General features: G+C 41.8%; 1 long non-coding RNA gene across 1 annotated transcript in view; it reads right to left on the reverse strand.

Moving 5' to 3' along the window:
- The window catches only part of LOC140704454 (uncharacterized), a 137,058-nt gene that overhangs the window by 99,327 nt on the left and 13,228 nt on the right, over positions 1–24,503 (reverse strand). Inside the window, exon 2 of the long non-coding RNA XR_012083659.2 lies at positions 12,472–12,585. This is a non-coding gene — a long non-coding RNA (uncharacterized LOC140704454). The remainder of the gene's footprint in view (positions 1–12,471; positions 12,586–24,503) is intronic.

Consider the following 24,503-nt stretch of genomic DNA (forward strand, 5'->3'; position numbering starts at 1 on the left):
GAGTCATTGTTTTTGACAAACGATGAAGGCATGATTGAAGGAACTCACTCTAGGATCTCCAGAAGCTTTCCATTTCTTGTTTGTTTGTTTTTTTTTACACCAAAATCCTTTGCCTCAGTTTCCCGAATAGAAGGCCCTGTTCTGTTTTTATCTATTGCTTCATATCTATTCATGTTTATACCTGCATTAAAAAAAAAAACCAAAAGGAAAATGCAACTACTTTTTAGATTTCCACACTCCCCTCCCTTCCAACATCATAACTGTTTTTGAACCACCTAACTCAATGGTTCCCAACTTTGGATGGCGAGCTGTTCTTCGACTAAAGTTCCCAAAAGCTTTCACCACTAGCTGTACTGGCCAGGATTTCTGGGCATCCAAGAATATCTGGGGACCCAAGGCTAGGATCCACTGACCTAACCTGATTTAAGCAGTCTGAAGGATTTGATAGCTTTCACTCTCTTATGAAAACAGCTCCATCTGTTGATTTGATCCAAATGGGAAGGGTCCTTTATTTGAAAAAGATTCCACTTAGTCTGATTAACCATAACATCATAAACATAACCGTCCCTTGTTCTGCATTTCATTCTTCTCAGCAAGAAGGATACTCATTTATACTGTGGGGTTCTAAAACCTATTTCATCTCAATAATCTTTTCAGCAGTATGATTATCTTCTTATTGCATACAAGGACTGAATGTGAGAGATAATGGTTTGCCTGAAGCAGAGGTGAGATTTGAACCAGGGACTTCATTGTTCAGCTTGCTTATTATACTACATACTAGCTGCCAGCAGAATACAGCATAGCTACATAAATCTTTGGACACAAATCTGCTCAGTAACACCTGATGAATGAAGACAATGATACAGTGCATTATTACTCACAAACAATTCCAGGCAATCACTGGAAATGTATTAAGGCAGATCAATGAGCTCATTAAATGGCAATTGATTTTGTTTGTGTGTGTGTGTGTGTGTGTGTGTGTTTTTGGAGGATCACCATATCTAGCACAAGGCCTTGCTGCCTGCAAAAGGGTTAGTTTAATCAGAATACCCATTACCAATCATATACATAAATGCTTGTGGTGTCTAAATGAGATCTAGAATGAGCAAAACCTAAATTCCCAAACTGTTTAGAAAACAACCTTCCCACGTCCCATTCTTCAATACCGGGTTCTTTGAAGTAAGAAATTCATCAGTCCTTGGGGATTTGTTTTCCCTTAGCCAGGTAAAGAAAGTGCAAGCTGTATTGATTTCTAATACACAGCTGGCTCATGTGATCCTCTTTTTTTATTAGGCCAATAGAAAATTCCGTTGACAAAGCTGAGGAGGTCTGAGATTTACAGCTATATACACCTACCCTTTAAAGAAAACTGTTGTGCTGTTTGATGCAATTTAACAAACAGTACATCATATTTAAATAGAGTAATCAGGTTACTGTGTAGATGTGGCAAAGCTGACATTCCTTCAGGCTTTCTGACCCCTCCTTTGGTCATATAACCTAACACAGGGGATTTAAAAACTAAAATGTCATTCCAGTTTTCTATTTACCTTTGTCATTCTGATGGGTGTGCGTGCACAACACTGAAATAATGCACAGAAATTAAGGTCTGTATGCTAAATTTTGGACCAGGGCTAGAAAAAGTCTCTCTAAATTGACTGTTTTTAAAAAAAGGTTATAAAAATAATATTAATAGAGTTTGATTAGCAGCCAATTTTAGGATTGTTCAGGAAGGACTGGATTCGAAACATTAGCAGCTTAGCTGTCTGTTTTTGCCAGCTCAACAGTATAGTTTCAGCAATACCAAAAAAGAACTCTCTTTGGATCAACAGAAATGTTATTTTTCTTATTCATGTTCATTAGCCAACAATTTAATGTTGTTTTTAGTTTAAACAGACATTACTGCATGGAGTTGTGGCGTGGACAATTCAGTTAGGCCATCGATAGTAGGTTGTTGTTGTTTTTTAAGTCTATACAGACCTGTAGGGAGAGGGCCATGCAAATCATCCCAGGTTAATCTTGCTCTGGGGCTGCCGAGCTTTGGTTTTGCTCCATGTAACATTATTTTTCAGACATTATCCATTGGAGACTAAAGCCGGTATTTTTTTTCCCTCATTAAAGGGAACACTGTGATTGAGCTGCTAGGTAGTTCAATAGTTGAGGTATCTAACTGCAGAGCCAGAGGTTGGGAGTGTGATTCCCATAGGTCCCTTTCAGCTCTGCAGTTTTAAGATGATGGTGGTGATTTGGGTTTAGTGGGAATCAGGTCACTATGTATATGCAGAGTGTATGGAAGCAATCTCTGTTGTAACCAATTCCCCCATGCAACTTTGCAAATCACAGGCAATCTTCACAACTCCCACGGCACAGTGGGACACTTTTCTAAGGGTGCAAAGAAGCAATGCAGAAATGGCATTGAAGCAAGAGAGTTGCTCTACCTCCTGCCAGTTTGATGACTCCCAGACCCATTGTTTGGCTTGGAGGGTTCCCAACAAATTATGAGACCGAGAGTTCGTTAATTCTGAAAATCCCATCTCTACTCAATACCTGTGTAAGATTAGATAGCCTAGCAGCTCCCTGGGGCACTGTTTTTGATACCTATACTCTCAGGCAAACCTTACATATAGTGCTATGCTAAACAAGTGCAGTGAGAGTATCTAATTAGTTCTTTATAGAGAACTACAGTATATCACAGAAGTGAGTACACCCCCTCAAATTTCATAAATATTTTAATATATCTTTTCATGTGACAATACTGAAGAAATGTAAGAAATGACACTTGGCTATAATGTAAAGCAGTGAGTATACAGCTTGTATAACAGTGTAAATGTGCTCTCCTGTCAAAATAATGAAACACACAGTCATTCATGTCTAAACTGCTGGCAACAAAAGTGAGTACATCCCTAAATGTCCAAACTGGACCCAAGCAGCCATTTTCCCTCCCTGGTGTCATAAAACCCGTTAGTGTCACAAGTCTCAGGTGTGAAGGAGGAGCAGGTGTTATTGCTTTCACTCTCTCAGACTGGTCACTGGAAGTTCCACATGGCACCTCATGGTAATGAACTATCTGAGGATCTGAAAAAACAAATTGTTGCTCTACATAAAGATGGTCTAGGGCCTAGGCTATAGGAAGATTGTCAAAACCCTGAAACTGAGCTGCAGCACAGTGGCCAAGACCATACAGTGGTTTTAACAGGATAGGTTCCACTCAGAACAGGCCTTGCCATGGTCGACCAAAGAAGTTGAGCTCAGCATCATATCCAGAGGTTGGCTTTGGGAAATAGAAGTATGAGTGCTGCCAGCACTGATGCAGAGGTTGAAGGGGTGGGGTCAGTCTGTCTGTGCTCAGACCATCCGCCGCACGCTGCATCAAATTGGTCTCCAGGGCTGTCATCCAGAAGGAAGCCTCTTCTAAAGATGATACACAAGAAAGCCCACATACAGTTTGCTGCAGAGAAGCAGACTAAGGACCTGGATTTCTGGAACCATGTCCTGTGGTCCGATAACAACAAGGTAAACTTATTTGGTTCAGATGGTGCCAAGGGTGTGTGGCAGCATACAGGTGAGGAGTACAAAGACAAGTGTGTGGTGCCTACAGTCAAGCACGGTGGTGGGAGAGTCATGGTCTGGGGCTGCATGAGTGCTGCCGGCACTCAGGAGCTACAGTTCATTGAGGGAACCATGAATGCCAACATGTACTGTGACATACGGAAGCAGGCCATGATCCCCTCCCTTGGGAGACTGGGCCGCAGTATTCCAACATGATAATGATCCCAAACATACCTCCAAAAGGACCACTGCCTTGCTAAAGAAGCTGAGGGTAAAGGTGATGGACTGGCCAAGCGTGTCTCCAAACCTAAACCCTATTGAGCATCTCTGGGGCATCCTGAAATGGAAGGTGGAGGTGTGAAAGGTCTCTTAACATCCACCAGCTCTGTGATGTCATCATGGAGAAGTGGAAGAGGACTCCAGTGGCAACCTGTGAAGCTCTGGTGAACTCTATGCCCAAGAGGGTTAAGGCAGTGCTGGAAAATAATGGTGGCCACACAAAATATTGACCCTTGTTCCCAATTTGGACATTGTCACTTAGGGGTGTACTCACTTTTGTTGCCAGCGGTTTAGACATTAATGGTTGTGTGTTGCGTTATTTTGAGGGGACAGCACATTTACACTGTTACACAAGCTGTATACTCACTGCTTTACATTGTAGCCAAGTGTCATTTCTTCAGTGTTGTCACATGAAAGGATATACTAAAATATTTATGAAATGTGAGGGAGTGTACTCACTTCCGTGATATACTGTATAGAGGTTCCCCGCCTTGACTGTGCTGATGGCTTTGGATTTTAATGCCAAGAATTCCAGATAAATAGTGTATATTGGTAAGAGTAACTAAAATTTCTAGGTGTTATAATGTAGTTCTGTTTATATTCCCAAGGTTAGATTGTTTATTATAAATCTATGTTTCTAAAAGGAACAATATGTGCTTTCCCCTTACCTTCTACAGAGAATCAATCAAACTAAAACTTAAATGTTTGTGTTAATACACAAAATTTATGTTAAAACATTTTAAAGGCAACATCCTGTGGACATATATTTAGCACTGCAGAGCCAGATGATGACACCAGCAATATTTAATTTAAATTAATTGAAAGCTTCCTACGCCCCCATTTCAGGTTCCCATGCTTCCTATGGCTCCCTTTCATCCCGAGGAAGCCTTTGGGAGCAAAAACAAACAAACAAAATAAAAAAACACCCACCAAAACCACAGCCAAATCACCATGACCGGGATCAGGACTACCAGCAGTGAACTGAAAGTGATTTCTGCCTACAAGGTTTCTCTCCTCCTTTCTTGAGGTTCTCAAAGGCTTCCCCAGTGCAAAAGGAAGCCCTAGGAAGAATTAGAACCTAAAATTAGAACAGATGGATAGGAAACTTTCAATTTATTTAAATTTAAGATTACTGGTGCCGGATGGTGACATCATGAAGCTCTGTGGCATAAGTTTACACCAAGAGGATTTTGGCCACAATTTTAAACACTGACACCAATTAATTTCCCATTTTCTAATATTTAATTTTAACTAATTAATTTTAAAATGTACCATTCTAAACTCTGGATGTAGATCTGGAAATAACAGACCTGAACTTGAAACAGAACATGCCTCCGCACTATCAAAGATTCTGGAGAGCCAGGAGAAAGAAAAAGATGCACACAATTATTGGGATGGTGGGTGATTTTCTGTGCCTGTATCTGTGTGTTTGCAGAATAGCAATGTTAATCTCTTGATGAAAAAACAACAATGAGTCTTGAGCATCTTAAAGACTAACAAATTTTATTTGGCATAAGTGTCTATGGCCTGTAGCCCATTTCATCACATTAATTATTTACTTCTCCTTTTACAAGATGGTCTGATATTTCCCCAAGCTTTGGGACTGACAATATAACACTCCGTGGATTTTATTATCATTAATAAGTCAGGGCACTATTCTCTTTTTGCTTCTATGTTTAATATTTTGTATAATGGAATGCATGACAATTGCATTCCTGCAGTATCTCAACATAATACACCAGGGAGTTCTGCCTTAGTGCTGGCTCTGAAGAAAGGAAAAACTCTTGTTAACTGGTGGTCTGCCTGTTTGAATAGGTCTTAGCCTCAAACAAACCACAGATGTCTCCCATACAAACGGAAAAGAGTCTTGAGGGACTGTTTATGAAAGCTCCCAGAAGAATACTTTGTGGGGGGCAGTACTTATCATCTCCTATAATAATCACTTTTTATAAACCACTGATGCCAAAAGAATAAGTAGCTTTGTGACACTAATGAGAGAGGGATACAAATAGAATGAATGAATGAATGAATGAATGAATGAATGAATGAATGAATGAATGAATGAAATCAGTCAATCAATCAATCAATCAATCAATCAATCAATCAATATTTTCTATAGAACTGGAAAGCAAAATCTACCAGTTGCATTGTCGTCATTTAGTCGTTTAGTCGTGTCCGACTCTTCATGACCCCATGGACCAGAGCACGCCAGGCACTCCCATCTTTCAACTGCCTCCCGGAGTTTGGTCAAATTCATGTTGGTTGCTTCAATGACACTATCCAACCATCTCATTCTCTGTTGTCCATTTATCCTCTTGCCTTCACACTTTCCCAACATCAAGGTCTTTTCCAGGGAGTCTTCTCTTCTCATGAGATGGCCAAAGTATTGGAGCCTCAGCTTCAGGATCTGTCCTTCCAGTGAGCACTCAGGGCCAATTTCCTTTAGAATTGAAAGGTTTGTTCTCCTCGTAGTCCAGGGGACTCTCAAGAGCCTCCTCCAACACCACAATTCAAAAGCATCAATTCTTCGGTGGCCAGCTTTCTTTATGGTCCAGCTCTCAATTCCATATATCACTACAGGAAAAACCATAGCTTTGACTATTCGGACTTTTGTTGGCAAGGTGATGCCTCTGCTTTTTAAGATGTTGTCAAGATATGACGCTGGAAGATGGGCCCCTCAGGTCGGAAGGCGTCCAACATGCTACTGGGGAAGAGTGGAGGACGAGTACAAGTAGCTCCAGAGCTAATGAAGTGGTTGGGCCAAAGCCGAAAGGACGCTCAGCTGTGGATGTGCCTGGAAGTGAAAGGAAAGTCCAATGCTGTAAAGAAAAATACTGCATAGCAACCTGGAATGTAAGATCTATGAACCTTGGGAAGCTGGAGGTGGTCAAACAGGAGATGGCAAGAATAAACATCGACATCCTGGGCATCAGTGAACTAAAATGGACAGGAATGGGTGAATTCAGCTCAGATGATTATCATATCTACTACTGTGGGCAAGAATCCCGTAGAAGGAATGGAGTAGCCCTCATAGTCAACAAAAGAGTGGGGAAAGCTGTAATGGGATACAATCTCAAAAATGATAGAATGATGTCAATACGAATCCAAGGCAGACCATTCAACATCACAATAATCCAAGTTTATGCACCAACCAGCATTGCTGAGGAGACTGAAATTGAACAATTCTATGAAGATTTACAACACCTTCTAGAACTGACACCAAAGAAAGATGTTCTTCTCATTCTAGGGGACTGGAATGCTAAAGTAGGGAGCCAAGAGATAAAAGGAACAACAGGGAAGTTTGGCCTTGGAGTTCAGAACGAAGCAGGACAAAGGCTAATAGAGTTTTGTCAAGAGAATAAGCTGGTCATCACAAACACTCTTTTCCAACAACACAAGAGGCGACTCTATACATGGAAATCACCAGATGGGCAATATCGAAATCAGATTGATTATATTCTCTGCAGCCAAAGATGGAGAAGCTCTATACAGTCAGCAAAAACAAGACCTGGAGCTGACTGCGGTTCTGATCATCAGCTTCTCATAGCAAAATTCAAGCTTAGACTGAAGAGAGTAGGAAAAACCACTGGGCCACTCAGGTATAATCTAAACCAAATCCCCTATGAGTACACAGTGGAAGTAAAGAACAGATTTAAGGAACTAGATTTGGTGGACAGAGTGCCTGAAGAACTTTGGATAGAGGCTCGTAACATTGTCCAGGAGGCAGCAACAAAAACCATCCCAAAGAAAAGGAAATGCAAGAAAGCAAAGTGGCTGTCCAACGAGGCCTTAGAAATAGCAGAGAGGAGAAGGGAAGCAAAATGCAAGGGAGATAGGGAAAGTTACAGAAACTTGAATGCAGACTTCCAAAGAATAGCAAGGAGAGACAAGAGGGCCTTCTTAAATGAACAATGCAAAGAAATAGAGGAAGATAACAGAAAAGGAAAGACCAGAGATCTGTTCAGGAAAATTGGAGATACTAGAGGAACATTTTGCGCAAAGATGAACATGATAAAAGACAAAAATGGGAGGGACCTAACAGAAGCAGAAGACGTCAAGAAGAGGTGGCAAGAATACACAGAGGAATTATATCAGAAAGATTTGGATATCCCGGACAACCCAGACAATGTAGTTGCTGACCTTGAGCCAGACATCCTGGAGAGCGAAGTCAAGTGGGCCTTAGAAAGCCTGGCTAACAACAAGGCCAGTGGAGGTGATGGCATTCCAGTTGAACTACTTAAAATCTTGAAAGATGATGCTGTTAAGGTGCTACATTCAATATGCCAGCAAGTTTGGAAAACTCAACAGTGGCCAGAGGACTGGAAAAGATCAGTCTACATCCCAATCCCAAAGAAAGGCAGTGCCAAAGAATGCTCCAACTACCGTACAATTGCACTCATTTCGCACGCTAGCAAGGTTATGCTCAAAATCCTCCAAGGTAGGCTTCAGCAGTATGTGGACCGAGAACTCCCAGAAGTACAAGCTGGATTCCGAAGAGGCAGAGGAACTCGAGACCAAATTGCTAACTTGCGCTGGATTATGGAGAAAGCCAGAGAGTTCCAGAAAAATATCTACTTCTGCTTCATTGACTATGCCAAAGCCTTTGACTGTGTGGACCACAGCAAACTATGGCAAGTCCTTAAAGAAATGGGAGTGCCTCACCACCTTATCCATCTCCTAAGAAACCTATATGTGGGACAGGAAGCAACAGTCAGAACTGGTCATGGAACAACTGAGAGGTTCAAAATTGGGAAAGGAGTACGGCAAGGCTGTATACTGTCCCCCAGCTTATTTAACTTATATGCAGAATACATCATGCGGAAGGCTGGACTGGAAGAAACCCAAGCCGGAATTAAGATTGCCGGAAGAAATATCAACAACCTCCGATATGCAGATGATAGCACTCTGATGGCAGAAAGTGAGGAGGAATTAAAGAACCTTGTAATGAGGGTGAAAGAGGAGAGTGCAAAAAACGGTCTGAAACTCAACATCAAAAAAACTAAGATCATGGCCACTGGTCCCATCACCTCCTGGCAAATAGAAGGGGAAGATATGGAGGCAGTGTCAAATTTTATCTTCCTGGGCTCCATGATCACTGCAGATGGAGACAGCAGCCCTGAAATTAAAAGACGCCTTCTTCTTGGGAGGAAAGCGATGACAAATCTTGACAGCATCTTGAAAAGCAGAGACATCACATTGCCAACAAAAGTCCGAATAGTCAAAGCTATGGTTTTTCCTGTCGTGATGTATGGAAGTGAGAGCTGGACCATAAAGAAAGCAGACCGCCGAAGAATTGATGCCTTTGAATTGTGGTGCTGGAGGAGGCTCTTGAGAATCCCCTGGACTGCAAGGAGAACAAACCTATCAGTTCTAAAGGAAATCAACCCTGAGGGCTCACTGGAAGGACAGATCCTGAAGCTGAGGCTCCAGTACTTTGGCCATCTCATGAGAAGAAAAGAGTCCTTGGAAAAAACCCTAATGTTAGGAAGGTGTGACGGCAAGAGGAGAAGGGGACGACCGAGGATGAGATGGCTGGACAGTGTCTGCGAAGCAACCAACATGAACCTGACACAACTCCGGGAGGCAGTAGAAGACAGGAGGGCCTGGCTTGCTCTGGTCCATGGGGTCACGAAGAGTCGGACACGACTAAACGACTAAACACACACAAGGTTTGTCATCGCTTTCCTCCCAAGAAGCAGGCATCTTTTTAATTTCGTGGCTGCTGTCTCCATCTGCAGTGATCATGGAGCCCAAGAAAGTAAAATCTGTCACTGCCTCCATCTCTTCCCCTTCTATTTGCCAGGAGGTGATGGGACCAGTGGCCATGATTTTAGTTTATTTGATGTTGAGCTTCAGACCGTTTTTTGCACTCTCCTCTTTCACCCTCATTACAAGGTTCCTTAATTCCTCCTCACTTTCTGCCATCAGAGTGGTATCATCCGCATATTGGAGGTTGTTGATATTTCTTCGGGCAATCTTAATTCCAGCTTGGGATTCATCCAATCCAGCCTTTCGCATGATGTATTCTGCATATAAGTTAAATAAGCAGGGAGACAAAATACAGCCTTGTCGTACTCCTTTCCCAATTTTGAACCAATCAGTTGTTCCATGACCAGTTCTGACTGTTGCTTCCTGTCCCACATATAGGTTTCTTAGGAGATGGATAAGGTGGTGAGGCACTCCCATTTCTTTAAGGACTTGCCATAGTTTGCTGTGGTCCACACAGTCAAAGGCTTTGGCATAGTCAATGAAGCAGAAGTAGATATTTTTCTGGAACTCTCTGGCTTTCTCCATAATCCAGCGCAAGTTAGCAATTTGGTCTCGAGTTCCTCTGCCTCTTCGGAATCCAGCTTGTACTTCTGGGAGTTCTCGGTCCACATACTGCTGAAGCCTACCTTGGAGGATTTTGAGCATAACCTTGCTAGCGTGTGAAATGAGTGCAATTGTACGGTAGTTGGAGCATTCTTTGGCACTGCCCTTCTTTGGGATTGGGATGTAGACTGATCTTTTCCAGTCTTTTATTTTGATGGCTGGAGTGAAGATGGACTTCTAGGAAAATTACAAGCCAGAGCTAAGACAGAGTATCCCCCACCCGTACTGGACTGGAGACAAATAGGATTTACTCCTGCACAAGGTCTTTCTCTGCAACTGAGCTTAGTGATCATTACAAGGATCTGCTTAACAAAGCCTATATTTCACTCATCCTCTACTTTTCCTAGTAATACAAGTTCTCAAGGTCATCTTACTATATATTCAGTGTAGAATAAAATTAACCAGAATTATATGAGTGACTGAGGTAAAAGTGTACCTCGAAAGCTTAGAAAAGTTACTTCCTCTGAGCCATTATTTATTTATTTATTTATTTATTTATTTATTTATTTATTTATTTATTTATTTATTTATTTATTTATTTTATATCCCGCCTATCTAATCAGTTAAGACTACTCTAGGTGGCTGACAGTAGCAAAAACGACAACAATATAATTAAAAGCAATTTTACATAAGGAAAACTTTTAGCAAGATGGGACAGACACTAGGGAGTGGAAGGAGAGGGGAGGAGGGAGATCAGGAATTGACAGAGGGGAAGGCCTGCCGAAACATCAATGTTTTTAGTTGATTTTTGAAAATGCCCAGCAAGGGAGCCACGCGAATATTAGGAGGGAGGTTATTCCAGAGGTGAGGAGCCACCACCGAGAAGGCCCAATTTCTTGTCTTTTCTTTCCGGGCCTCCCTCGGCGTTAGGCTCCTCAGCCTCACCTCCTGGCTCACGCGGGTGACACAGGTACATCTTGGTGGGAGTAGGCGTTCTGCCAAGTATCGAGGCCCTAAACCGTTTAGGGCTTTATACGTAAGCATCAACACTTTGAAGTCGATGCGGAAGCGGATGGGCAGCCAATGCAATGCGGCCAGAGTGGGTGAAATGTGTTGGTATTTTTTCACACCACTAAGAAGTCTGGCCGCCACATTCTGCACCACCTGTAGTTTCCGCAGCAGCCTCAAAGGCAGCCCCACATAGAGCGCATTACAGTGGTCTAATCTTGAGATTACGAGCGCATGCACCAAGGTAGTGAGCGCCCCCACCTCAAGATAGGGCCACAGCTGGACTATCCGCCTAAGATGGTAAAAGGCAGTTCGGACCACCGACGCCACCTGGGATTCCATGGTGAGCGCCGGGTCCAGATGGATCCCCAGGCTGCGGACCCCATCCTTGGCGGGGAGGGTCACCCCCCCTCAATGCCTCCGTCTTGTCCGGGTTCAGCCTCAGCCCGTTCTCCTGCATCCATTGCAGTACAGTCCCCAGGCAGCGCTGAAGGGACAGAACGGCATCTCCTGCGGTAGGTGGGAAGGAGATGTACAGCTGAGTATCATCAGCGTACTGATGACACAAGGCTCCACACCCCCTGATGACCCCACCCAGCGGCCTCATATAGATGTTAAACAGCATTGGGGAAATAATCGACCCCTGTGGAACCCCACAGTTCCCCACATTATGGCTGCCATTCATTCTAGCTGGAGGATTCTGTGTGCTACGTATATCCAAATAGGAATTACAGCAGTTTCTGCTTTTCCTGTCTAACAGTCTTTCGGGGGCTAAAAGAATGCATTAATTATGAGAATGAAATTTGTGTGCATGATTTTTGGACAAAAATGGTAGCAGTCAGTTCAGGAGGAGTTTCGTCCCTCTCTTTGAGATGAGGCCCAACCAAAACTCCCTCTGCTAAGTGGATTCAGAGGGAAAGCCCCCATTTGCAGAAGGAAATAAAGCTGTCATTGTCACCGCAGCTAAGGTGGACAGTTAAACTCTGCTCATTACAGCCTTGTAGCTATCAATCCATCCAACATCCACTATTTATAGGGAGGAAGGGAATCATGTCATGTTTCCTTGTGCCCTGATGACACTGCTTCTCTGTGTGTAAAACTGTATGCTTCCATGCTCTCTCATGTCCACATAGGTTAGGCTAACATTCTTCCTTCCAGCCTTAGGTCTATATGCATGAGGGGCCACACGTTGACAGCAGGGAATGCTTTTTGACACAAGTTCCTTGTCTTTAGTCTGAAACCATACACCACAGGGAGCCTGCACCACATGTTGTTTTATGTTTCTGTAGACAAAAGAAACAGAAGTAGAAAAGCAAGGATAGCTACCATGTGTGTTCCACTGGGAAAAGAGAATCTCATCCTCTTTCAAGCGACTGAGACTGTTGCACTGTGGAATGTGTAGCTCCCAGGGGGCACACGATCACCACGCCACTGTTGCTCCTTTGGAAATGAAGGAAGGCTTTTCAGGATTAACAAAATAACTGTAGCAAAAACATACACAGACACAGACACAGACACAGACACAGACACAGACACAGACACACACACACACACACACACACACACACACACACACACACACACACACAAAACGATTTAGGATCCATATTCAGCTTTTTAAAAAATCATTTAATGTCTGAGTGTCAGCTGCGAGTTATGCATTTCTACAAACATAGGCTGACATCCTGTTGCATGATAGATTGCACAAAGTAGGCTCATTTGAATCAGTAGAAGAATGGGAGAATTGACTTCATAAATCTCCACTGATTCAATGGGCCTATTCTAGTGCAATATATTGTGCTAACCAACTGGATTCCAGCTATATGAACCTTTTATTTCAAGGATTGTAAATAGCAATTTATCTTCATCCTGCCAGATTCAATACTTTGACATTGTGTAGTCTGTTTTTTTCCCCTTTAACTTTATATAAAGCCCAATGACAACCTGAACTTAATTAACTGCAGCTCCCATGGCTATAATATCTGGCCAGTATAAACTCTGAATATCTCTGCAGCTTCTTGTCCTGCTACAAGTTTTCAAAGCCCAGTTTGATGAAGAATTCTAAATTAATTAAAAGCTCAATTTCTATTTTCTTTCATTTACATTTTTAAAAGATTTTGGTAGCCTAATATAAGATATTGCCCAATCAGTTCCATTTACTTATGGATCATATGTTATAAGGTGTTTTTTTTTAAAAAAAAAAAACATGGTTCTCTCCCTCTGTTTTTCCCTCTCTCATTGTCCTAAATCACTAAATATGACTAGAATGACTAGAAATACTGTAAAAATAATGCATAGCTGAAGAGCATAGACTACATTTTCTTCAAGCAAATGCAAAGGAAAAATAGTCCAACAACAGCAAATAGATTTTAAAAATGTTCCAGGGTGGATTTCAGCTGAAAAGATGATACATGTGAAAAGATTAACCACCAATCCCTGAAATCTGCAACACTGGTTAAATACCACTTATTAATCTTTTTAAATATTTGAATAGTTTACTGTGTTTAGCTTTTAATATTGTGTTTTTAATTATTTAATCCACCTTGAGCCATTTTTTAGGGGAAAGGAAGGGTAAAAATATTTTAAATAAATAAATTCATATAGTCACCACACATCAGAAGTGATGGTGGCACGTTATATCTGTGGAGTTTATTCTAAATTACAAAACAATTGTATAGTAACAAGATGGTTGGAATGGTTGAGACTGTTACAGGATATAGACATCAAAGCCATGCTAGCATTGAGTAAGACCATCCACAGACACAAAGCAAAATAAAACAGTAATTTCACAGTTTAAATGAGTGAGCTTCTGTATAATTGTTTGCTATTATTTTTAAAATATCTTTTAAAATAATGTTATAACCAGACACAGAATTCCTTTGCCAGCATGAATACCTATTTGGCCAGGAAGGAGTTAAAAGGTTAGCATGGAGTCTGCTAATTGGGTCCCGACAGGGTCAAAATTTCTGCTTGCCCCAGACCTGGAGCTGATTTCCCCTATGAAAACTTGTGTCAGAAGTCTGGTCTCAGAACTCCTGAGAGACTTTTTACTGCAAGCAATCAGGAATAGGACAAACACAACTGCTCTGTGGTTTTATAATGCAGAAATACTTTGAATATACCTTACAAAATGATAATATATATTATATGCTAATTTCCTGGAGATACACGGCAAAAAGTTTCCCTTTCCGAAGGACTATCACTCCATTACTTTCTTTAGAGCAAGCCTGTTTTTCACTCCTTCCATAATAGCTGTACACTTTTACTGACCTGTAATTCCCCCTCACCCATATGCTACATGTTATCATCTGCCTGGCAAGCCTGTACCACACATTCTTTGTTTATAAAAAAAAAGTCAGTTTTCCCATTTGAAAGGGGTCTTTTGAGGATCTATATTTCAGCTCCTGCAGCCTGCATTCTTTCCAAATAAAAAAATGGGTGGGGCCAACCATTCCCTTTCAAGATAAGCAAAATTGGTCTTTTCAATTTACAGTATATGAGCCATTTTAAATTTAAGGATCTTTAGGATCTCCTGTTTCTGAATGGGATGGGTGTGTAAAAAAGTTTTACTTTTAAAAATTTCATAGCTTGAAAATCCTTTGCCCAAATTTTCCAAATTTGGCACAGAGCAAGAGCAGAGTGTATGCTACAACTTTGTCAAATTTGGTGCTGATCTGAAGTCCAGTTTCAAAGTTAGAAATTTTTGTTCAAGCAGTCCTCATTTTTAGAATTGCCTTTTACAATGTTGATTTGTTCTGCTGCACAATACAATACCCTGGTACAGAAACAACATTCAAAAAGATCTTAATAGGCTTGAGCACTGGGCTGAAAACAGCAGCATGAAATTCAACAAGGATAAGTACAAAGTTCTGCACTTAAGGGGGGGAATCAACTGCACAATTATGAGGTGGGGGTTAACTACTTCAGTAATACTATGAATGAGAAGGATCTTAGAATTGTTGTAGGTACCAAACTGAAAATGAACCAACAGTATGATAGGGCTGCAAAAAAGGGCAAATGCTATTTTAGGATGCATCCCAGAGGGAGACCACAGCTGCGATACAAGGATATCTGCAAGCGGGATCAACAGATGGGAAACCCTGACATCTGACCGTTCAGCCTGGAGGCAGGCAGTGCTTCACGGCCTCTCCCAATTTGAAGAGACCCTTGTCCAGCAGGCCGAGGCAAAGAGGAAGTCACAAAAGCAGCAAAACCAGGGAGCTGGACAGGGGACAGATTGGATTTGTCTTCAGTGTGGAAGAGATTGCCACTCTCAAATTGGCCTCTTCAGCCACACTAGACGCTCTTCCAAGTCCTCCATACAGAGCACGTCACCATAGTCTTTCGAGACTGGAGGATGCCTAACTAACAGAAGTATAGTTTCCAAATTCCTGTGGAGTACGCGTTCCCCTCTATTCAGCACTGGTTAGGCCTCATCTTAAGTACTGTGCTGGACTTTGGAAGGATGCTGACAAACTGGAAAAAGTTCAGAGGAGGGTAATAAGGAAGATCAGGGGACTGGAAACCAAGCCCTATGAGGAAAGACTGAAAGAACTGGATATGTTTAGCCTTGAAATAAGTAGACCGAGGGGAGAACATAAGAAGAGCCCTGCTGGATCAGGCCAAGGGCCCATCTAGCCCAGCTTCCTGTATCTCACTGTGGCCCCACCAGATGCCTCTGGGAGCACACGAGACAACTAGATACTAGATACCTGTCTCATGAAACCACTCCCCTGCATCTGGCATTTTGAGGTACCTTCCTTTTAATCCTGGAGGTTATACATCCCCATCATGGCTTGTAACCTGCCATTACAAGATATGGCAGGACCCCATCAAATATTTGAAAGACTGTCACAAAAAGGAGGGGCAGTATCTTTGCCGAATTATCCCAGAGTGCAGGACAATGGGCTCAAGCTACAGGAAGTCAGATTTGGCTGAATAGCAGGAAAAATCTCAAAACTTTTAGAGCAGCACAACAATAGAACCAATGGTCTCAGCAGCTGGTAAGCACTCTAACACTGTAGGCATTCAATACAAAATTAGCGAATCATTCATCAGCTCTGCTTTGATTTGGATTCCTGCACCGAGCAGGGGATTGGACTCAATGACCTTATAGACCCCTTCTAACTCTATGATTCTATGGGGGGAAAAAAACAGAATTTTTGCTGATAAGGGCCTGCACAGCTAGAACAGCCTCCTCCTCTACAGATTCTCATTTCACACATTGAAAGTGATGGCAGAGAGGGGGTAAGGCTAGGATGCTCCCCTCACCCCCCTCTGGAGCACATATACTTTTGGAAGATCTGAATAAGCCTTTGATCCAGTTCATTCATTTCCTCTCATTCTAATACTACCTTCTGCTCTCATTGTTCACCAGTCTCCTCCATATGCAAAAACACTCTGTGCCAGGCATTCTGTATTTATCCATCATTCTCAACATATACTCCAACCATAGTAGCTTTTATACACACCACAAAGCTATTACAGAAACCATGTATCATCAAAAGCTCCCACAGTTACTTACCTAGATCCATTACATAATGCCCCCTACACTTGGGCTTATAATTCAAAAGATGTGGCACCAATGGAAAACAGAGCGGGAAGGGCAGGGGGAAAAACTGAAACTTGAACAGCATCTGGTCTTAATTTTGTGATGCTCTACCAGCTCTATCGTCTCATCCCTCTTACTTTGGAATTTTGCCTTGCTTATCATGTTGTGGGAAATGATATAATTAAGAAAGATGTGTCCATCAATTGGAAAATATGCAAAAAGGCTGTGAAACAACTGAGAATATCTGTACATGGTTCCTACCATATTACGCCATGCTTACTGACAATACAGATTAAGGCTATTATCAAACAAAATCTCAGACCCAATGGAAACTGGGTTTCCATTATTCAGTCTGTGGAAGCTTGAATTGTCTGTCCCAGCACTGAAAGGTGGTATTCAGATAACGGGAACTGGACACAATTTGAGATAGATTATTGCCATTCTTCTTGGATAACTGTACTCAAAAAGACTTATAAGAATTGCCCCTCAGTTCTGTTCTTTTTCTCATAAAATAAAGCCTGCTTGCCATGACCAACTTGCAACAGATCATGGAAAGGTTAGTGAAATGCAGGGTAGGCTGTTTTGTGTGTGTGTGGGGGGGGGGTTTCCATCTGTCATGCTTCCATTTCAGAAAGTGTCCAGGCTGGCACTGATATGGTATTTGTGTTATCTCATCCCAACACCTTCTCCTTCTCCAAATTACCTCCACACCTTTCTTGGTTCATATTACCCTTCACTGTCTGAAGTTAATCTGCAATCCCTTCATACCCGGCTGACCTCATTTTTTTACCTTGATGCTATAACCCTGATTGCTTTTCTAATAAAGTTGGAGGAAGGATAAAAGTCTGGGTGCCCAGTTCTGCACCTGCCCTTCCCTTACTGTAGTGAAAGACAAATAACTCCTTTGAAATGAACCAAGCTGCCCCGGCGTACATCTGTTTTACCTACAGACCTTTAGCTGAGTTTTCTTTCAAAAGTCTTGTTGTGTTCAAATTTTAAGAAACATGAGGTGGGAATTCTTCTGAATAACCATGGTATAACAAAATTCAAGACAGAGCCAGTGCCTTGAATGTGTGGAAGGGGTTGGTGGTCCCTTTAGCTTGTGTGACTGAACAGTAAACAACTAAAGATAAAACCTATTTTTGTTAACCTTGCATGGGTCATGATGACCAGAACTTGTGATTTCGTCATAAATCTCACTATTTGAAATTGTCTGAAAACTTACAGTCCTTATAGCCGAATTATTGGTGGGAGTTGTCCCTTAAAATATGTATCTTACCTAGTTCCCTCACAGATATTACAGATGGGGCTTCCACATGTGCTAGCAGGGGCTACTGCATGTACTAATTGAGCTAGGTTTGTTCCAACCCATCTCAATGCTATAATACAGAACCAGCCCTCCAGGATTGCATTGGGATAGAGTTTGCCCACCACCAACAGACTGATAGGAACTATGCATTCCATTGCCGTCTCCTCTGCTTCCTGCCATCACCAATTTTTATGTCGCCTCTGCCTGGCTTGCATAAACAAAGGATGCCAAGTGTGTTGACTTTTGCATGACTCCTGGCCATGCAGGTACCAGTAAATGATCAGGTAAAGTAGCTGTGCAGTTTCAAAGCCTCTTGCCTGCATCCAAGGCTGGCCTTAGGGGTAGACAAGCTGGACAGGTGGTCAGGTAACCAAAGTGAAAAGGACACCATGCTGATCTCAAAGGAGGCATCAAGCTGAACTGAAAGGGACCCCATGGTGCTGAACAAGGAGTTACCAACCTGAATTCAGTAACTGTAGGGGTTATTTTAAGGTATTGCCCACAGTAAGCTACCAAAGAGCAAGCACTGCTACAGAACAAAACCTAGGACTGTTCTACTGTGCTGCATAATGCACTGCCACCATTCAGAATGCTGCTGTTTGCGCTTTTGTTTAGCCATGTGAAAACTGTATCACCATGGCTGAGAAGTCAAGGTTTTGAGAAATATCATTCTTGATTGGTAGTCATCCTTTGAGAGCCATCAATACTACATGACAGTGAGTTCACTGAGGTCCTAGAATTAGAGCAGGAGGGCACCAGAAGCAGAGCAGCAAATAAGAAGTAGCTCTCTCTCTCTCTCTGGGCTTTTAAAATTGGCATTGCTCAAGAAAAGCCAGGGAATAACAGAGCCCGTTGCATTGGTACCTTTGGAAAATCTTGCACGAACCATACGATTTGGAAATGATGCAAAGCTGCAGGGCTTCTCAAGAACGCCAACTGGGGATATTTGCCCGAAGCCCTCACAAAGCAAGAAGCCCCCTGCCACAGCTCCTGTACGGAGGAACTGTGCCTCTGCCATGGCCATACCATATTGCTCATGAGAACTCTGGGTACTTTAAAATTTTGAAAAAGGGAATGGTATATGAGATCATAAAATGACACCAGATCTTAAAAATCAAAGGAAAATTGAAACCAAGACTATAGATGCTGAAACACCAACAAGGGAATCTCTTATCTGATCAAGAAAATAAAGAGACTGAAATAATATACTGAAGATCTACATAAAGGAGATGCAAGGATTGCAGATTCCTTCTGAGAAGAGTCTTTTTATGAAGAACCTGCAGTTTTAAAAAGGCAGGTGTAGACGGGATGCCACTAGAGAGATTTCAAGGTAAAAAGACCAAATCTATAAATATTCTGATAACACATGGCAATAAATATGGGGAGAGGAGAATAGTGCAAAGACGTGAAACATTTCAGTCCCAAAGAAAAGAGACTGGCCAATTATTATAGTTACTGTAAGACTATTGCAGTACTTGTCCATGCAAGTGAAGTGATGCTCAAGATTTCATAACAAAGAATTTTTATCACATATGGAACAAAAATAAATCCCAGGTGTTCAAGCTGAATTCAGAAAAGGAGGAGACATTAGAGGTCATATTGCAATAATACACTGGCCACTAGAGAACACTAAAGAATTTCAAAACAAAATCATTCAGTACTTTATAGCTTGCAGTAAATCCTTTAATTGTGTGGGCATGAATTAAAAAACAAATCCACCAAATTTGTTCAAAAGTTGCTAATTCATCGATTTGTATTCATCTGAATCAATGCCCCTGATGAATCATGAATCAATGAATTTTTAGTTATTTTTTATTTGCCAATTCATTTGGCTATAACCCCCCCGCCCAGAACCTAGATACACCATAATAGCAGGGACTCTGCCTCTGACTCTCCTCTACAATCCCTCCAAGTTTTGTGAAGATTGGATTTCCCCAAGCCAGCTGCTAAAGGGCACTTTCCTGGGGGGACCCACTTTGTGGATGTAGAACTCATATATCTAAAACCAAATCTTCACCGAACTTGGCAGGATTGTAGAGGAGAGTTGGGAGAAGCTTCCTGGTGATGCCTGGAAAGAACTTTCCTGGGAGGGCCCTCCTTGTGGGTGTATAACTTGGACATCTAAAATCCAAACTTCGCCAAACTTGGAAGGGTTGTAGAGAAGAGTCAGGGGAAGCTTCCCTGCAAACATTGTGTCTCTAGGCTCTCCGCAAACCATTTTATAGGGTTTTAAAAACAAAAACAAATCAACATATTTATTCATCAATTCATCAGAAAAAAAATGTAAATTTGTGATTTATCAATCTTGACAAATCAAAACAAATCACAATTTTTCTGATTCATGCCCATCTCTAGTGTGGACCATGGAAAGCGATGGATCATTCTAAAAGAAACTGGCATATCACAACATTCTATTTTCCTCATTTGTAACCAATATTGTGGACAAAATGCTCTTGTTAAGACAGAATATGGGAAAACAGAATGGTTTCCACAGGCAATGGTGTCCGACAAAGGTGTACATTTTCTTCCAGTCTGTTCAATCTGTATTCAGAAGCCATTGTATTAAAAGTTAAATCATATCCAAATGAAAAATGAATTAGAACTGATATGCCAGCTATGCTGTATTACTAGCAGAAAACAGCCGGGAATTGAAATGGCTGCTGAGGAAGTAAAATGCTAAAGCAAGATTACAGCTGAACATTAAGAAGAAGAAAAAATGACTACAGAACAACTGAATAGCTTTTGTGCTGACAATATGAGTGTGTGAGATTTGTTTGCTTGCTTGCATGTTTGTTTGTTTTGGACACCAACTCCAAAAACTATCCAAGAGTACACCAGGCAGAATTCTTGGAGTTCCAGCCTGCAGGCAGATATCCACAGACAACTATGCACACCTATGTTTTACTTAGCTAGAGCAGGGCCTGTTTTCCAGACTGTCTCAGTCCTACTCCCTGTACAAAAAGGAAACTGCCCCAGTGCTTCCTGGGAGGCCACGGTCTTTGTGGGAGTTGTAGTCTTGCTGCCTGTTGCGTTCTATACAAGTCACCCCTCAAAATGCACAAGGCTTTCCATTTCCATCTCTTCACCTCCATCCCTTCCCAACTGTCAATCTACTAGTTTCAATGCGATGCTTGCAAAAGAAACATAGAGCTCAAATACTGGTTGGAAGAAAACAGTATTTATGGGGGAAATAGCTGACTTACACAATTCTACTGACTGAGTGCACCACACATTAGCTTGATTTCAAGCCCATTCTCTCTGCTCTCTTTCCTTTGCATGGTAAGACTCACCACTGAGGCTAAACAAAACTATTTAGAGACTTTGCAGCTTCAGCGTTTTGCGTGGAACAAGGGCACAGCACGAAGAGGTACCAATCAGGCAAACTTCATTGCTTCCACTGCAGCTAACCTAGTCAACACAGAAGTCTTCCTATGGAACCAAATGGCTAGGAGTTCCAGTCACATCTGAGGTTGGAGAAGTCTGTGCCTTCTTGGCTCTTGTCTGCTACTGCTAGTTGAATCGAGCCATTGGCAACTAGGCTTTGAAACATCTTCCTAAAGGAGATGCCCAGCTTTTTCCTTTTAAAATGTAGGCAGCAGATGAGGATCATTCCATTCCACGATACCTTTCAAGAAACAGACAGGCAGTATGGAGCAGAAGAACAACATAGAAAGAAAAACAACTATGAGAAAAGCTACTTTTTTCCATCTCTGCACAAAATCCCCCAACATATTTTTTTAAATTTCTCTTTAACTGCTCTGTGACTTTTTTTTGTTTTTGTGCATTTGTGGTGTTTTTATTGATTTTCATTTTACATCTCAAGGAAAGATATTCATTTAAGCCACCTTGTGGATCATTTTCAATGGGAAGGCAGCCTATATGTGTTTTAATCAAATATGTTCCTATATAGGGAGAAATAAAAAGCTATACTTAAACTTTCATGAGAACAATAAGGAGATAAGGTTTAGGAGCAACATTCTTATCCATTACAAATCTTTACTGTTACCCTTTCCTTTATATTTTTTCTTTTTAATTAACTACTCAGTGTTCACTTATCTCCCATGTGAAAGAAGTGCTCTTGTTCACAAAGTGCTGGCAAAACAAAAGTTAGTCTAGAAGTCTCTAAATGTCTTTAAGGAACTGCCCCTCCAAAGCCAGTTTATACCTCGGTGAAAGTAATGAAGAAACTTTGTTGGAGCCACTTTTATAGAAATCCATGTTAAATTATGTGAAACTGCTCTGTACTGGAAAGGAAAAGGTTGGATCAGTTCTCATCATAACTAAGTCCATAATTCACTCATTCAGACCACTTTCCAAGCAGTTTAAATATCCTGCTATTACATGTTTTATTCAGGCATTACGACAGCTCATACTGAATCCCTCTTCTGAAGCCAATGTGTCAGGTAACCATATGCATAGAAACATCTGGAGGGCTAAAACTTCCTGCACCGAAGCCTTCCTAACTCATCTATCCAGAGCTTGGTGGCTAGATAGGCAGCTCAGCCTCCCTTAGCCTGTATATGAACCTGTGCTCTGTGAGGAATTAGGAATAGGTGTGGGTGCTGGACCAAGAGCCCCAAGCCAGGAGTAGAGTTACCAAAGCTAAGCAAGGAAAAGTGTGGTGCTTCTACCATCCAATCCTAAGTGGTCAGTGCCCTCACTAGACAAGAGAGAGTTCAGCATAAACTAGATATAAAGATATATCTAGCCTTTAGATATGAACATCATGGCATGCTTAGCACATGCTAAGAATGTGTGCTCCCTCAAAGAATTGCTGGTTGGTCAAGTGGTTTAGGTCAGTGGTTCTTAACCTTTGTTACTCGGATGCTTTTGAACTGCAACTCCCAGAAACCCCAGTCAGCACAGCTGGTGGTGAAGGCTTCTGGGAGTTGCAGTCCAAAACTCCTGAGTAACTCAAGGTTAAGAACCAGTGGTTTAGGTAATAGCCAGAGGGTGAGCGTTCAATTCCTCACTGTGCCTCTTTGACAGAGACTGGACTTGATAATCCATAGGGTCCCTTCCAGCTCAGCAGTTCTAAGATGTGAAGATGGTGGTGATTAGTGGTGAAAGCCCTCTATTTCGTATAACAGGTGTCTCCAAACTTTTCAGTGGGAGGGCCACATCATATGTGCTCCATGTATGCACACACTTCCACATGCACGCACGCACCCACACCATACACACACGCATGAGGGCCAGATAAAAGGCAAGGCAGGCCAGACGTGGCCTGCGGGCCATAGTTTGGAGACCCCTGTCCTGTAACATAATTTTACTCAACAATGTATATTGCACTTAGCCTGCTTTTGTTTTATGGTTGGTCACTTAAATATAAATGTGAATTTATCAAATCTGATTGCTGAGGCCATATCTCTGAGGGAATCCTCTTTTGCGGGGGAAACAGATTAGCCTTAGAAAATACACAGCAGGGATGCATTCTCCTGACAGTAAGTAAACCTTTAACCTTTATTCAGCCCAAACAATGCTATTTCTCATTTTCTCTTATTCTCGGGCAATCTTTCTACAGGGTCATGTAAAGCTCCTACAGAAATAGTTGTCTGATGTTGCTTTGTAATATTTTTAAGTCTTTGGATAGTTTTTTAGTGGGTAGAATTTAGAGGTTAATTGCAGCAACCAAAACAACAGAGCCTGTAGGTAAACGGCTTTTACATGGGATGTCTACTATTCAGGTACTTCTACAAAATGCTCAGGTAAGCACTATTTTTGTTCCTTTCACTCCAGAAGATAAATTATGCTATGTAGATTGTTCTATGAGCGAATTGGGGCATGCGAGATATTTCACCATCTGACAGTGTTCCTGGGAGGGGGGAAGTCATTTCAGCTTTGCTTATGCAGGCCACCGAATTCAACAAAATAGCTTGTTGTGTCCTGCCAAGCTGTCCAACTTTTGCTGCAAAGAGTTTCACTTGGGGGTTAAATCTGGCCTCTACAAATAGAAGGAGCATTTAGCTCTTACACAACTGGCTCAGGGGGAAGCCCAACTTCAATAAGAGTGGGAAGAACACTTGTGATGTTAATGAAGGAGAAAAAATAGTAAAGTGGACAATATTAACATTTCCATGTGTGGAAGAGCATGTGAAGCATTCTTGAAACCTGTTTGCATGTCTACACCTACAAGAAAATAAGGTATTAGACTCCTGAGGTGGCAGGGAGAACTGTGAGTCTGAAGCTGGAGATGCCATTTCTTACCTCAAAGCTGGTGGAGCTGTGGCCTTTCAGATAATGTTGGACTTCAACTCCTCTCCCTTGAACTACAATTAGCATAACCAGTGGTCAGAGATGATGGGAACTGGAGTCCAACAACAACCTGAAGACAGTAGCTTCTCCACCCCTGTTTCAAATATTGCCCTGTGCATTTTTTAAAAAGCTTCAATGAAAGCTTTTGGGTCCCAGTACATAACCAGGAAAATAGGATTACCAGGTGAACACCATGTCATGCCCCATGATTTCAGCACCAACACCTGAGATCCAAAGTCAGCC

Source organism: Pogona vitticeps, chromosome 2 (genome assembly GCF_051106095.1).
Source record: "Pogona vitticeps strain Pit_001003342236 chromosome 2, PviZW2.1, whole genome shotgun sequence".
Taxonomy (NCBI): domain Eukaryota; kingdom Metazoa; phylum Chordata; class Lepidosauria; order Squamata; family Agamidae; genus Pogona; species Pogona vitticeps.